Consider the following 15698-nt stretch of genomic DNA (forward strand, 5'->3'; position numbering starts at 1 on the left):
AATTGAGATCGGACGCCATGTCGCGTTTGGAGAGCCCCTGATGTGCCTAAACAGTAGAAATCCCCCACAAGTGACCCCATTTTGGAAACTAGACCCCCCATGGAACTTATCTAGATGTGTGGTGAGAACCTTGAATGCCCAAGTGCTTCACAGAAGTTTATAATGCAGAGCCGTGAAAATAAAAAAATTTTTTTTTTTCCACAAAAAAGATTTTTTAGCCACCAAATTTTTATTTTCACAAGGGTAACAAGAGAAACTGGACCCCAAAAGTTGTTGTCCAATTTGTCCTGAGTATGCTGGTACCCCATATGTGGGGGTAAACCACTGTTTGGGCGCACAGCAGAGCTCGGAAGGAAGGAGCGCCGTTTTGGAATGCAGACTTTGATAGAATGGTCTGCGGGTATTATGTTGCATTTGCAGAGCCCCTGATGTACCTAACCAGTAGAAACCCTCCACAAGTGACCCCATTTTGGAAACTAGACCCCCCCAAGGAACTTATCTAGATGTGTGGTGAGAACTTTGAATGCCCAAGTGCTTCACAGAAGTTTAGAATGCAGAGTCGTGAAAATAAAAAATATTTTTTTTTCCACAAAAAAGATATTGTAGCCCCCAAGTTTTTATTTTCACAAGGGTAACAGGAGAAATTGGACTGCAATAGTTGTTGTCCAATTTATCCCGAGTACGCTGATGCGCCATATGTGGCGGTAAACCACTGTTTGGGCGCACGGCAGAGCTCGGAAGGGAAGGAGCGCCTTTTTGGAATGCAGACTTTGATAGAATGGTCTGTGGGCATTATGTTGCGATTGCAGAGCCCCTGATGTACCTAAACTGTAGTAACCCCCCACAAGTGACCCCATTTTGGAAACTAGACCCCCCAAGGAACTTATCTAGATGTGTGGTGAGAACTTTGAATGCCCAAGTGCTTCACAGAAGTTTAGAATGCAGAGTCGTGAAAATAAAAAATATTTTTTTTTCACAAAAAAGATTTTGTAGCCCCCAAGTTTTTATTTTCACAAGGGTAACAAGAGAAATTGGACCCCAGAAGTTGTTGTCCAATTTATCCCGAGTACCCTGATGCCCCATATGTGGGGGTAACCCACTGTTTGGGCGCACGGCAGAGCTCAGAAGGGAGGGAGCACCATTTGACTTTTTGAGCGCAAAATTGGCTGTCGTGTTTGGAGACCCCCTGATGTACCTAAACAGTGGAAACCCCCCAATTCTAGCTCCAACCCTAACCCCAACACACCCCTAACCCTAATCCCAACCTCATCCATAATCCTAATCACTAACCCTAACCATAATCACAACCCTTACCCCAAGTCAACCCTAACCATAACCCTAATCAAAACCCTAAATCCAACACACCCCTAATCCTAATCTCAACCCTAACCTCAAACCTAACCCTAATCCCAATACACCCCTAATCACAACCCTAACCTTAACCCTAATCCCAAACCTAACCCTCATCCCAAGCGTAACCCTAATGCCAACCCTAACCCTAATACGAACCCTAATCCAAACCCTAACCCTAATCCCAGCTCTAACCCTAACTTTAGCCCCAACCCTAGCCCTAACTTTAGCCCCAACCCTAACCCTAGCCCTAGGGCTACTTTCACACTTGTGTCGTTTGGCATTCCGTCGCAATCCGTCGTTTTGGACAAGAAACGGATCCTGCAAATGTGCCCGCAGGATGCGTTTTTTGCCCATAGACTTGTATTGCCGACGGATCGTGACGGATCAATGAAACGTTTTTTTGTACGTCGCATCCGCCATTTCTGACCGCGCATGCGTGGCCGTAACTCCGCCCCCTCCTCCCCAGGACATAGATTGGGCAGCGGATGTGTTGAAAAACTACAGCTGCTGCCCACGTTGTGCACAATTTTCACAACGTGCATCGGTATGTCGGGCCGACGCATTGCGACGGCCCCGTACCGACGTAAGTGTGAAAGAAGCCTAACCCTAAGTTTAGCCCCAAGCCTAACCCTAAATTTAGCCCCAACCCTAACCCTAAATTTAGCCCCAACCCTAGCCCTACCCTAACCCTACCCCTAACCTAACCCTACCCCTAACCTAACCCTACCCCTAACCCTACCCCTAACCTAACCCTACCCCTAACCCTACCCCTAACCCTACCCCTAACCTAACCCTACCCCTAACCCTACCCCTAACCCTAACCTAACCCTACCCCTAACCCTACCCCTAACCCTACCCCTACCCCTAACCCTAACCCTACCCCTAATTTTAGCCCCAACTGCTGTTCTCCTGCCGGCCGGCAGATGGAGACAGATGGCGGGCGCACTGGGCATGCGTCCGCCATGTTCTGCTGCCGGCGGCCAGGAGGAGCAGCAAGAGGATCCAGGGACCTAGGTGAGTATGCTAGGGTCCCCGAATCCCCCTATTTCTCTGTCCTCTGATGTGCGATCACATCAGAGGACAGAGAATTACACTTAACTTTTTTTTTTTTTTTTGCGGTCGCCGGTAAACAGTTAATTACCGGCGATCGCAAAACAGGGGTCGGTAATACCGACCCCGATCGTGCTCTTTGGGGTCTCGGCTACCCCCGGCAGCCGAGACCCCAAAGATTCTCCCGGTGCCGGCCGGCGGGCGCACTGCGCATGCGCCCGCCATTTTGAAGATGGCGGCGCCCACCGGGAGACACGAGGAGCATCGGGGGAGCTAGGTGAGTATTGGGGGGCCACCTGGGTGCGATCACATCGGAGGACAGAGAAATTAAAAAGAGATCGCTTTTTTTTTTTTTTTTTTTTTTTTTTTTGCGATCGCCGGTAAACGGTTAATTACCGGCGATCGCAAATGCGGGGTGGGTTAAAAACCCCCCGAATCATGTTCTCTGGGGTCTCGGCTACCCTCGGCAGCCGAGACCCCGGAGAAAATCGGCCTCTGGGGGGCGCTATGGACTTTTTCCACAGCGCCGTTAATTAACGGCGCTGTGGTTTAAGTACCCTTAGCGGCCGCCGTTAAAAGGCGTATCGGCGGTCGCTAAGGGGTTAAGGCTCGTATGACAACAGCACATGGTTCTTAACCAGCTGAAAATAGACATCTGGATAATTAAGATTAAATGCTTTGTCGTCACTGCACCATTCTACAAAATCTGACACCAACTTCTATATTCTACCTCACTCCGGCCCCCTCTAATACATCAGACTACCACGGAGTCATCCAAGAAATTTTGAAGCTGGCAAAAATCAGATTTATACTGAAAATCATTTGTATACAACGTGAAAAGAAAGGGGGACAGCACTGTTCTGTGAGGGGCACGTACACTGCTCAATAATCTGTCAGACACAATCGCTTTTATCTGTTCAAACTGTGGCCTGTCTGACAGGTAGTCAGTTATCCAATTTATCATCCTCTCCTCCACCTTCATGTCAGTCATCTTTCTGTGTAATAAAAGTGGCAGTAAGGTATTGAGCGCACAGGAGAAGGCAAAGAACATTGCGAGTACAGTGGTTCCATCATTGTCCGTATGTGACAGCGACATAACAATATCGTCCCCCTCAATCTATGCTCCATGTGGTAATTTCCTGATGAAGAAGAACTTATGCTTAGAAACGCGTAGAATAAACCATCATCTTTTATTTCATTATATCTAGATTAATGCTTTATTCAGCAGCACATTCCACTATATTCTGGTACTGATACAGTCACTTGCTGACCCGTGGATCTGCTGCCTCTGATATCTACCTTGTTATATTTCTTGCTTTATTCAAAGGACCAAATCAGGTTAGTATAATTTGATGACATACTGATAATATATATCAGATAAGATCTTATTTGCGCTGATTTCTCCTACAGCTTCTTTAGTTTCCTAAACTTTCTCCTCCCATCATTTTGGGAGACTCTGAAATCAGTCCATGAGGACAGAGTCCTCTCCCCTCTGTACTAGTCTGTCAATGATATTTCACTGTATTGTAATTACATATGTAAGGCGTCTACATATACACCGCACCAGAGAGTCAGTAGTGCTGTAATATAATACTGTTACATCATTTTCTCCCCATTCAGGACCCTACAATATCGGATCCGATCAGTGGAGATCTTCTATATAATAACATTTTCCTGATTGATCCATAAAGAATGGATAGAGACAGGAGCAAGATGGCGGAGAGGATATTACACCTCACCCTAGAGATCCTCTTCCAGCTTACTGGAGAGGTGAGAGATTCTGATGACGTCACATTACATCATTCTTATCTATGGGAATAACAGATGGACAGAACTGGAGAGGTGAGGACTTTGGAAATGTCTGTAGTGAGATTTATTAATATGTCTCTCCATAACCAGGATTACACAGTAGTGAAGAAGACCTCTAGTGAGCGCTGTCAGGCCCCTGTGTCTGAGGGATGGGGAAGACCCCTGAGCCCAATCATGGGGCCTCCACCTCACTCCCTGATATATGAGGACATCAATGCCCAGAAGATCCTAGAACTTACCTACAAGATGATTGAGCTGCTGACTGGAGAGGTGACACTGCTGGGAATGCTGGGACATTATGCAGTAACACTATGAAGGGATCGGGGGGATGACGGTATCATTGTATGTCTCAGGTTCCTATAAGGTGTCAGGATGTCACCGTCTATTTCTCCATGGAGGAGTGGGAGTATTTAGAAGGACACAACGATCTGTACAAGGACGTCATGATGGAGGTTCCCCAGCCCCTCACATCACCAGGTAATAAACAGGACTAAATACACACGGTCTATAATTATCTGTATGTAAAGAATGAATTCAGTCCCTCTTTATGTTTCTGCCAGTTCTATCCGGTAAGAGGACAACACCAGAGAGATGTCCCTTCCCTTGTCCGCAGGACTGTAAACAAGAAGATCCCAATGTTCCTCAGGATCATCAGGTAGATGGAGAGAATGTATTATAAAATCTCCCTAATGTGTAGAAAGCCGTGAAGATCTTGTCTTCAGGCTTGTTTTAACCATCAGTATTTTGCACTGAACTGTCGATTTATTAGGCAAGTTTCACACTAGCGTTTACCTGATCTGCGGCGGGCTGCGGACTTCCTCCGTGAAGCCCCGCCCTCCGCCGCACCTCTGCTGCTAGCTCCGCCTACATCTGCATGCGGCCCGCATGCGGCCTGCGTACCTATATTTAACATTAGGTACGCAGGTCGTGCGGCTGTATGCGGATGGTGCCGCATGCGTCGTTTTGACAATGCGGAAAAAAAATGCTACAGGCTGCGTCCTACGCTGGTTGCCGCATCGTCAAAACGACGCATGCGGCACCATCCGCATACAGCCGCACGACCTGCGTACCTAATGTTAAATATAGATACGCAGGCCGCATGCGGGCCGCATGCAGATGTAGGCGGAGCTAGCAGCGGAGGTGCGGCGGAGGGCGGTGCTTCACGGAGGAAGTCCGCAACCCGCCGCAGATCAGGTAAACGCTAGTGTGAAACTAGCCTTAGAGACACCGGAACTTTTCTAATATAATTTTTCGTGAATGGAAATATGACCAGTGACTCCAGAGTGCAGGGGGGAATCCAGTGATTTAGTTTTCTGTGGATATTTGCAATGAGAATCTACAGTATAATAGGAACATAAAATAATCGACTTTGAACATTTATTACATACAATGCAAAAATAGATGAATACAATACTATGAATGCAAGCAACTCATGAATTAAAGAAGTCAGAGGCATTTGGTAAGAGTCGTTCTAAGAACAGGAGGTGCACAATCATGTCCTGCAGCTGAATGCAACGCTGGATCTACAACTATAGTGACTGAAAAAACAGCTCGTCAGCTCAGGAGCTTACCTAGTCTTTGTGGCCAGTGGTCAACTAAGTTCACCCTTTTCTGGCAGAAGGACAGTTACGGCAGGACAATGCTCGATGCCACAATGGTCATTTCGTCATGGATTGCTTCCAGGGACCTGACAGTGCATTTTTTTCTTGCTCACGCGGCTCTCATAGGGTTTAGTTCTTAATCCTATAGAACATCTGCTTTACAAGTAAGAATGACTTGATCAGAGCAAGTTAGCAAATCCATCTATATTGTGGCAGATGTAAAAACCTATCCTGTGGTCAAAGGACAATATTCATGTAGAAGGATTAATACTTTTTGGAACTGACAACATAACAATTTGCTGAGGTTCTGAAGACCAAAGGAGGTTCAAGTGGGTGTCTCTAATAATTTGACCATTCAGTGTATGTTCTATTTGGTGTAGATGACAGGAAAAAAATGATCATAGACATTAGGTGTTGTCTTGATTTTTCTCACAATTTTCTGGTTATGGAGACTGCTGCTTAGGATTAGGAGCCGACAGGAGACCTGCAGCTATTTCATCTTTTCTGTTCTTCTAAATCATTCACACAACTTTTCCATTTGTCTGTGATTTTTACAATTTTTGTTTCAGGGTGAAGATCTATCCCATATTATTACTACAGAGACATATGTGAGGGATGATGAGTGGTGTAAAGAGGAGATTAATACAGATAACTGTATAGGTGAGTAGTGACCACTATATGTAGATAAGTCACAGATTATTCTCAGTCGTTGGAATAGAAACTTTAAGAAATGAACTAGAATATAAGTTGGTATGTGTGTAACATATAGGTGCATGTTCATAATGGTCACACAGTTTTTTTTATCACAATTATGCTAACCAAGTACAGTAAGTTATTTTCATGCACTATTGCTATTTATTTACTGCAGGGTATTTGCACACTTTATTTTTATCTTAGGTAAAACACTGGATTGTAGAATTGTATGATTATCTCATTGGGATTTGTAACACCGAATATTAATATCTGATCGGACTAGCAAAAAAGTTTGATAGCAAACGTTTAAATTGACTAAATTAAATGGTGTTTTAGAAGAGGAGCTCAAGAGATTTCAGGTTTAGGTCCCCAGAGGTGCTTACAAATATTACTGCCAGTCCTCTAAAAAATGGAGTAAAAACAAATAAACTTACCAAATATCCGCTCACCAAGCAAAAAAGCAATCTCTCATACAGCTTCAGTGACGGGGAAAAAAGTTCTGATTCTCTATAAAAGGGCAACAGATACCATTTTTTTTACAACTTAAAACAAAGTTTTGCATCTCTGTAATTGCTCTGACCTGGAGAATCATGTTCAAGGTAATTTTGCAACACAATGAACTCAGAACCCACACAGCAATGGCAAAATTATTTTCACTGTTTTTCTGTATGTTGTATGATAAAATAATTATTTTAAGAAATCAAGATAAAATCAAAATGAAAAAATATCAAGCACTGACATGGGAATACAAAATTGCCACTGAAGGTATTTACCGATTTTTCCCAACTTTTGGCTTTTTTTTATTTCTATTTTTCAGAAAATTATATGGTATTCTGAATGGTGTCATACAAAATAACAGCTCATCCCGCAAAAAAAGAAAAAAATTCCCTCACAATGTCTATGTTGTCAGGAATATGAAAAAGTGGGCTCTTGAAGAAATAGAAGAAAAAAAATGAAAATGCAAATTCAAATATTGGTTGCATTTTAAGTTTTTATTGGGCTGTATTTTGAAAATATTGTGCTGATGGAAGCTTCTGTTCCACTGGCAACACACACTTATAAAAATTTAGAGACCACTGCAAAATTTTCAGCTTGTCTGATTTTTATCTTTATAGGTATATTTTTGAGTAAAATGTAAATTGTTCTTTTATTCTATAAACTACTGACAACATGTCTCCGAAGTTGAAAGCAATACATTTTGCATTTTTTTACTGAAAATGAGAAATGGTCAAAATAACAAAAAAAAATGCATTGCTTGCAACCTCAAATAATGCAAAAAAAAACAAGTTCATAATCACAATACTAATGTTTTAAGAGTTCAGAAATCAATATTTTGTGGAATAACCATGATTTTTAATCACAGCTTTCATGAATCTTGGAATGCTTCCCACCAGTCTTTCACACTGCTTTTGGGTGACCTTATGCCACTCCTGGTACAAAAATTTAAGGAGTTCTTCTTTGTTTGATGGTGTCACGATCTATTTTTGGATCTGTGGCAAATTTGGCGTTTCATATTAAAACTTTTTTTTTCCTTTCAGGCCATCGGGGGTTAATATCTTCAGAGACCACCGTTTTTATTGTGTCCCTGGTGTACTCTTGTGTTTCGCCGTTTTGTCACCGTCCACTGATCGGGTCGTGTCACGCTAGGAAAGTCACTTTGTGACATTATAACCAACCATCCCATTTTTTCTGGTGAGCCATGGCTCAAATACAGACCTTTGCCCAACTGTTTCAGGCACTCACCGATAAGTTTAAGGTGCTTTGTGGTGAGGTGGTGCAGCAGCTGCAGCAGTTGGTGGTGTTTTAAGCTTTGGCCCAGGTGCAGGTTCAACCAGAACCCAAGATATCTCTTCCTGACAGGTTTTCTGGAGGGAGAGATACATTTTTGGTTTTTCAGGAAACCTGTAAATTGTACTTCAGGCTCCGCCCTCATTCATCAGGGAGTGGGGAACAGTGTGTGGGGATTATAATCTCCTTTCTTAAGGATGATCCCCAATCCTGGGCTTTCTCCCTGCTGCCCGGTTCTCCATCTTTACGGTCGGTGGATGAGTTTTTTGTAGCATTGGCACTTGTGTATGGGGATCCAGATGGCGTCTCCCTGGTGGAATCCTGACTGCGTAAAATCAAGCAGGGGGGGCGGCCGGCTGAGGAGTACTGCTCGGAGTTCAGGAGGTGGACCACTGACACACAGTGGAATGACCCTGCCCTTAGGAGCCATTTTACCCAGGGTCTGTCTCCAAGGTTGCATGATACTCTTGTGCAGTATGCCGCCCCCAGGTCGTTTTAGGCAGCCATGTCCCTTGCCATCCAGGTAGATAGACGTTTGAGGGAGAGACATACACCAAATGTGCCCCCTGCAGTCATTGCTAGGGAGGGGGACACACCTGAGCAGGTAGACGTACCCATGCAGGTGGGAGGATTTGGTTCCCAACGGGGTTGCGTGCGGTTCGCCGTGTTGTGGGGGTATGTTTTTACTGTGGGCAGACTGGTCATTTCATCAGTGTCTGCCCAGCTCATGCCAAAATACCTGTACCATGTTAGAAGCTGCGTCCCCCTAGTCATGTGGAGGGAGGTGACCAGGAAGTGTATATTTCCTCCATTTCTTGCCTTCAATGTACCTTGCCTACTGAAGTGGTGGTTGGCGGGGTAACTGAGTGTATACTGATGCTTGTTGACAGTGGAGCAGGTATCAGTCTGGTGGATGCTCATTTTGTCCAGACCCATAACCTGAGATGTAGGACTCTAACTAAACTCCTAAGCGTCCAGGCCATTGACTCCGTACCACTCAGCCAGGGGTTGGTGACCCAAGTCATGGATGATATACACCTGTGTATAGGGACTCCTCATGAGGAGTTCCTGTCTTGCTACGTCTTGGGAGGAATGCCTACACCCATTGTTTTGGGATTCCCTTGGTTGAAAAAACACAACCCGGTCATAGATTGGCGGTCAAGGGAAGTGGTCAGCTGGGATCAGTCATGTGAGGGCTGCTGCCCGGGGGCTACTGTCTCTGCCATCCTTCTACAACCTACCCCTTATTCTCCAGTGGGGGAAGGAGAGGTAGGGGACTCAACCCTCAGCACAAGCTAACCCTGAGTGTCGGCGTCCTCTTAGGAGGAGGGGTCAGGGGAGGGTGGTTGTTCCCATTGAGCTTTGTGGGGGTGTGAGTGTGGCGACACATGGGGGCATATCTGTTGTCGATTCCTCGAAGAGTTCACCGTCTTGAAGCAAATGTATGTGTGGCAATAAACGTTCAGGTCCGGACTTGTGTGTGAATGAGTACGTATGGGTGTCCACCAAAAATATCAGGTGGAAGTGTGCAACTGGGACCTGGAGTTCCAGGGTGATCGGACCATATCGGGTGTCGGCCATTCTCAGCCCAGGGACTTTCCAGTTGGAGTTACCCCCTGTTATGAATGTACACAACTCATTCCCCAGGTCGGCGCTCTGGATATTTGTGGCGCCTTCGGAGCCTTCATTGTTGGCATTTCCTTCAGCGCCATTTCTTTGAAAGGGGGTACTGTCACGATCTATTTTTGGATCTGTGGCATATTTGGCGTTTCATATTAAAACTTTTTTCCTTTCAGGCCATTGGGGGTTAGTGTCTGTTTCTCCCCCCCCCCCCCCCCGGTGGCCGCTGGTGTAATTACATTGCTGCCTAGTCTGCTTATGTGGTTGGCGGTCACTCCTACCATCCTTCAAAAGGTCACCTGATGCATCAGCTGACTGTTGGTTATACAGGTCCTTTTGGATACCAACCGTGCTGAAGACTGCAGGTTGCTGGTTCAATGGTGCTTCAGTTGAATGCTGTAATTTCGTGCCTTACTCTGCTGTGCGGTGCATTTCAGCAGAGAAAAGCTAAGTGTTGTTTTGTGTTTCCTTTCCCTGTGGTGTTTGTCTTACCTTACCTTGTGTTGTTTTAGTGCAGCGGTGGGACCAATGTCTTCACTTGCCAATTCCCTACTTAGGGATAGGAACAGGGCAAGTTAGGGTTTAGGTGTCCTGCTCGGTGACGGGGTGAAAGAACCCGTATAGGGACGTTAGGGAGCTTAAGGTACAGCCTCAGGTGAATGCAGGAGGTGTCCATTTCACGTTCCCTATTTTCAGGGACCACCATTTGTTATTGTGTCCCCGGTGTACTCTTGTGTGTTTTGCCATTTTGTGACCGTCCACTCGTCGAGTCGTGTCACGCTAGGACAGTCACTTCGTGACAGATGGCCTGTGACTATCTATCTTCCTCTTGATTACATTCCAGAGGTTTTCAATGTGTTTCAGGTCTGGAGATTGGGATGCCCATGACAGGAATTTGATGTGGTGATCCTGCATCCGCACCTTGATTGACCTAGCTGTGTGGTATGGTGCATTTTCCTGCAGGAAAAACCAGTCTTCAGAGCTGGGGAACATTGCCTGAGCAGAAGGAATCAACTGTTTTTCCAGGATAACCTTGTATGCGGCTTGATTCATACAGGCTTCGCAAAGATTAACCTGCCCATTTCCAGCCTTGCTGAAGCATCCCCAGATCATCACCTGGTCATCTAATGGTTAGACGGAGACCTGGGTAGGCGTACAAGCCACAGTGTCTTGCACCCACTGTGAAATTTGGTGGAGGATCCGTGATGATCTGGGGATGCTTCACCAAGGCTGGATTTGGGCAAGTTGTTCTTTGCAAAGGACGTATGAATGGTTAGGTGGTTAACACGTGTCGCTTGTGTGTTTCATTGACTGCACTTCAATATTGTTTGTTGGTTTTATATTTGTTGTAGGGAAAGTGAATGTGGTAGGATAGTTTTGAGAATTTTTTGGGAGTTTAACATCTATTAGACTTCACTGAAAAGTTAATTAAATATAAATAAATATTTTATATTTCACAAAAGTTTGGTGACCGGTACACTAAAACATGGACTTATAAAGTGTTGAAGTGAAAGACGAAAAGAACATAAACCTAATGGTCTAACATAACACTCTGAGTTCCAGCTTTGATATGTATTGCTGCCACTAGCGCCTTCATCAGTTCCTAATCGAATTTTAGAACAATTTGTACAGAAATGTTATAGAAAGTATAAATATTATAATTATTAATCTAATTTCAAGGTGGTATATGTTATAATTTCCTTTTTTTTCTTGGCAGATGACTGTACCAGCAGATTGGGGACACTTTCATATTTGACTGCACATGATCATACTACCACACCGGATGCATGGGAAGAACATGACAATATTCTGGATTTATCCCCAGCCCTTCACAGTAAAGAACTACCATCTGATCCTTTTGAAAAGCTTCTATCTTATGATTCATCAGAGACTATTATGCAAAACAACAATAACAGACTTGATAGTGAACATCTAAGAGGTCACAGAAAAAAGAAGCCATATTCATGTTCAGAGTGTGGGAAATGTTTTAAACAAAAATCAAATCTATTTGCACATCAGAGAAGTCACACAGGGGAGAAGCCATTTCCGTGTTCAGAATGTGGGAAATGTTTTGCAAAAAAATCAAATCTTCTTGCACATCAGAGAAGTCACACAGGGGAGAAACCTTTTTCATGTTCAGAATGTGGGAAATGTTTTGCACAAAAATCTAATCTTCTTGCACATCAGAGAAGTCACACAGGGCTGAAGTCGTTTTCATGTTCAGAATGTGGAAAGTGTTTTACAGTGAAATCAAGTCTTGTTAAGCATCAGAAAAGACACACAGGGGAGAAGCCTTTTTCATGTACAGAATGTGGGAAATGTTTTATACAGAAATACCATGTTAAAACACATCAGAAAATGCACACAGGGGAGAAACCATTTTCAAATTCTGAATGTGGGAAATGTTTTAAAAAGAAATCACATCTTCTTAAACTTCAAAAAAATCACACAGGGAAGAAGCCATATTCATGTTCAAAATGTGGGAAATGTTTTACACAAAAATCAAGTCTTGTTGCACATGAAAGAAGTCACACAGGGGAAAAGCCATTTTCATGTTCAGAATGTGGGAAATGTTTTACACAAAAATCAAATCTTCTTGCACATCGGAGAAGTCACACAGGGGAAAAGCCATTTTCGTGTTCAGAATGTGGGAAATGTTTTACACAAAAATCAAATCTTCTTGCACATCAGAGAAGTCACACAGGGGAGAAGTCTTTTTCATGTTCAGAATGTGGAAAGTGTTTTACAGTGAAATCAAGTCTTGTTAAGCATCAGAAAAGACACACTGGTGAGAAGCCATATTCATGTTCAGAATGTGGGAAATGTTTTACCCACAAATCAAATCTTGCTGCCCATGAGAGAAATCACACAGGTGAGAAGCCATTTTCATGTTCGGAATGTGGGAAATGCTTTAAAAAGAAATCAAATCTTGTTACACATGAGAGAAATCACACAGGTGAGAAGCCATTTTCATGTTCGGAATGTGGGAAACGTTTTGCACAAAAATCAAATCTTGTTGCACATTTGAGAAGTCACACAGGGGAGAAGCCTTTTTCTTGTTTCGAATGTGGAATATGTTTTACAGTGAAATCAAGTCTTGTTAAGCATCAGAAAAGACACAAGTGAGAAGCCATAACCATGTTCAGAATGTGGGAAATGATTTACACAGAAATGCCATACTGTTACATCAGATAATGCACACAGGCATGAAACCATTTTCATATTCTGAATGAGAAAAGTTTTAAAAATAAATCACATCTTACACATAAAAGAATTCAGACAAGGGAGAAGCCATATTCATGTTCAAAATGTTATACAGTGAAATCAAATCTTAAACCTCAGAGATCTCACAAAAGGGACTATCCATATTTTTGTTCAGAATGTAAAAAATGCTTTGCCAGTTTCAGCATGTAGCCAATACCAGGGAGGCTTGCATACCCAGATGTAGGTAAATAAATATTATTGTTCTATTTACATATGCAGATTCCCTTCTTGGGCTTTTCATTCTATAAATGTACCCCTTCCTCAACATACTTTCTGGGTCCAATTAATTTTCCGTGAGATGTATTTGTAAAACACAATAGACTCTTTGTCCTCAATGAAATCCCCTATATCTTTCTTATTTCTCCTTCCCTCATGACAGCACCGTGGAGAGAGGGGATCCACCCTTCAAGGACAAGAAACCTACAGATAAAAAGGGCAGTACCTCTCCCTCGCATCAGTTGACTTCCTGTCCTTGAAAGAAGATGGAAGAACGGAGTCCAGGACTGGCCAGACGGGTACAGGCGGCAGGGATGCCCCTGCCACGGCCGGTTCATTGTCCTGAAGCCACCACCACTGGGACCTGGGGCCTTTCATGGTGTGCTGGAGGGGGGGAGCGCAGCCATCGCACCATGCTTGTGCTGGCTTCCAGGCGTCCAGCTCTGTGCATGCGCGGGACCACGCCGGAGTCGTCCTTTGATGATGCGGCCGGCGGGTCACATGACCAGAAGGAACTCCGGTGAGGAAACCGGAAGGAGACGGGACATGCTGAGGCTGCCTGCGTTCAAAAGGTAGCATGGGAAGATATTCCTGGCAGCATAATTCTGTCCCCTATAGGAATGGAGGCACAGGATTACATAGCAGCCAAGGCAGCAGTAACCAAATAGGTGCGGCAGTATGAACCCTCATTCCAACAGATTGGACATTCTGGTGGCCATTATACCCAGCAGAGTAAGAGCTCCGATATGGTGGATAAATCTCCAGAGGCCCATCAGTAGATCCCATTCCTCCTTTAAAACGGGGAAGAAAATGCTTGGCGAAGCACGAGTTGCCCAATTTGTAATGAGGATTTACCTGTCACCTGGGAAAAAAGACTGCCAATCATGCGTAGAGTATGTGAGAAGACCCCAAATTTTGCCTCTGAGTTAGGATCTGTAATCAGATCGGAAGTCGAAAGCACCTTTAAATCCCTCTCCCAGGGGGGTAGTATCAAGAGGCAAAAGACCAGCAGGAGGTGCCCTGAATCAGGGAAGAACAGAGACCCTCGTGTTCATTGGACTTTTCTTTATCCTCAGACGAAGAGATGGGAGGGTGCCATTGTTTCCCATTAGAAGAAGTAGATCGTCTGGTCAAAGCTGTAAAGGTCATGATGGGAGTGATGGAGCCTTGCCTAGAAAATCAGTGCAGGATGTTATGTTTGGGGACTTTTTTCTTCTTAATGAGAATATACTATCTCTAATTAAGAAGGAATGGAATAGACTCAAAAGAAGAAACTCCTGTGTGCCATCCCTTAAAATGAAATATCTTTTTGATGATCTAGCTTCCATGTCCTGGGAAAAAGACCCAAAGTTAAACGTAGCTAATGCTAAGGATTCCAGGAAATTTTCCCTTCCCTTTGATGACATGGGTGTATTGAAAGATCCACTAGACAAAAGAGTATATTCTTTCCTTAGAGGTGCCTGGGAAGCGTCAGGGCAGTTTAAGACCTGCTATTGCAGCAACTTGCACAGCTAGGTTTTTTGATGATTTAGTCAGACCAATGAGAGAAGCAGATATAGAAACATGGAGCACATAAGTCACATAGAAGTAACGATTAAAAGGTAAATTTTAATGAAAAATCAATTCATAAAAGACAATACAAATGTGTCTCACAATAGTTATGTCAATAACAGAGATGTTCAAATCCGGTAAAAATTTTGCACCAAAAAATATGATGTCACCCCACAAACATAAATACAGGGTAGAAAAGCATAAAAGCAGAATATTCAATAACATATGTAATCTGACAGTGCAAGTAATTATACAAAAAAATCATTTATATAATGGCAGACTCTTAATCACCACCAAGCAACAGTATACAGTGCTGTTAGGTGAGATCAGTGGCCATTTAAATTCACTTAGTCCTAACGGTGGTGAAGCAAATCAAGTCACTGTTGGCTCTTACGCATATTTCTTTATCGCCTCTCATTGGGGGACACAGGAACCATGGGTGTATGCTGCTGCCACTAGGAGGCTGAGACTATGCAAATAAAAAAGTTAGCTCCTCCTCTGCAGTGTACACCCCACCGATTGGCATTATACTCTTCAGTTTAGCTTAGTGTCAGTAGGAGGTGGACACGGGTCTTTCATTAGACCCTTATCTACCTCAATTTGCGTTGTTTCCTTTCAGGTTTTTCCGGAAGGGATACAGGGTGAACAGTCACACCTGCATTCCCACAAGGCGGACTATGAGTACGGCATGTACTGCCACCCCGTATCCTCACAGATCCCTCTCCAGGACCAAGAGCCTAGCACACAAGCGTG

The 15698-nt window shown here is 43.9% G+C and overlaps 1 pseudogene; it reads left to right on the forward strand.

Annotated features, from left to right (window-relative positions):
- LOC138664089 (zinc finger protein 585A-like) overlaps window positions 1-13259 on the forward strand; it is an 80499-nt pseudogene extending 67240 nt beyond the window's left edge.
- The last annotated feature ends 2439 nt before the right edge of the window (window positions 13260-15698 follow it).

This window comes from Ranitomeya imitator, chromosome 2, assembly GCF_032444005.1.
Source record: "Ranitomeya imitator isolate aRanImi1 chromosome 2, aRanImi1.pri, whole genome shotgun sequence".
NCBI classification, from domain to species: domain Eukaryota; kingdom Metazoa; phylum Chordata; class Amphibia; order Anura; family Dendrobatidae; genus Ranitomeya; species Ranitomeya imitator.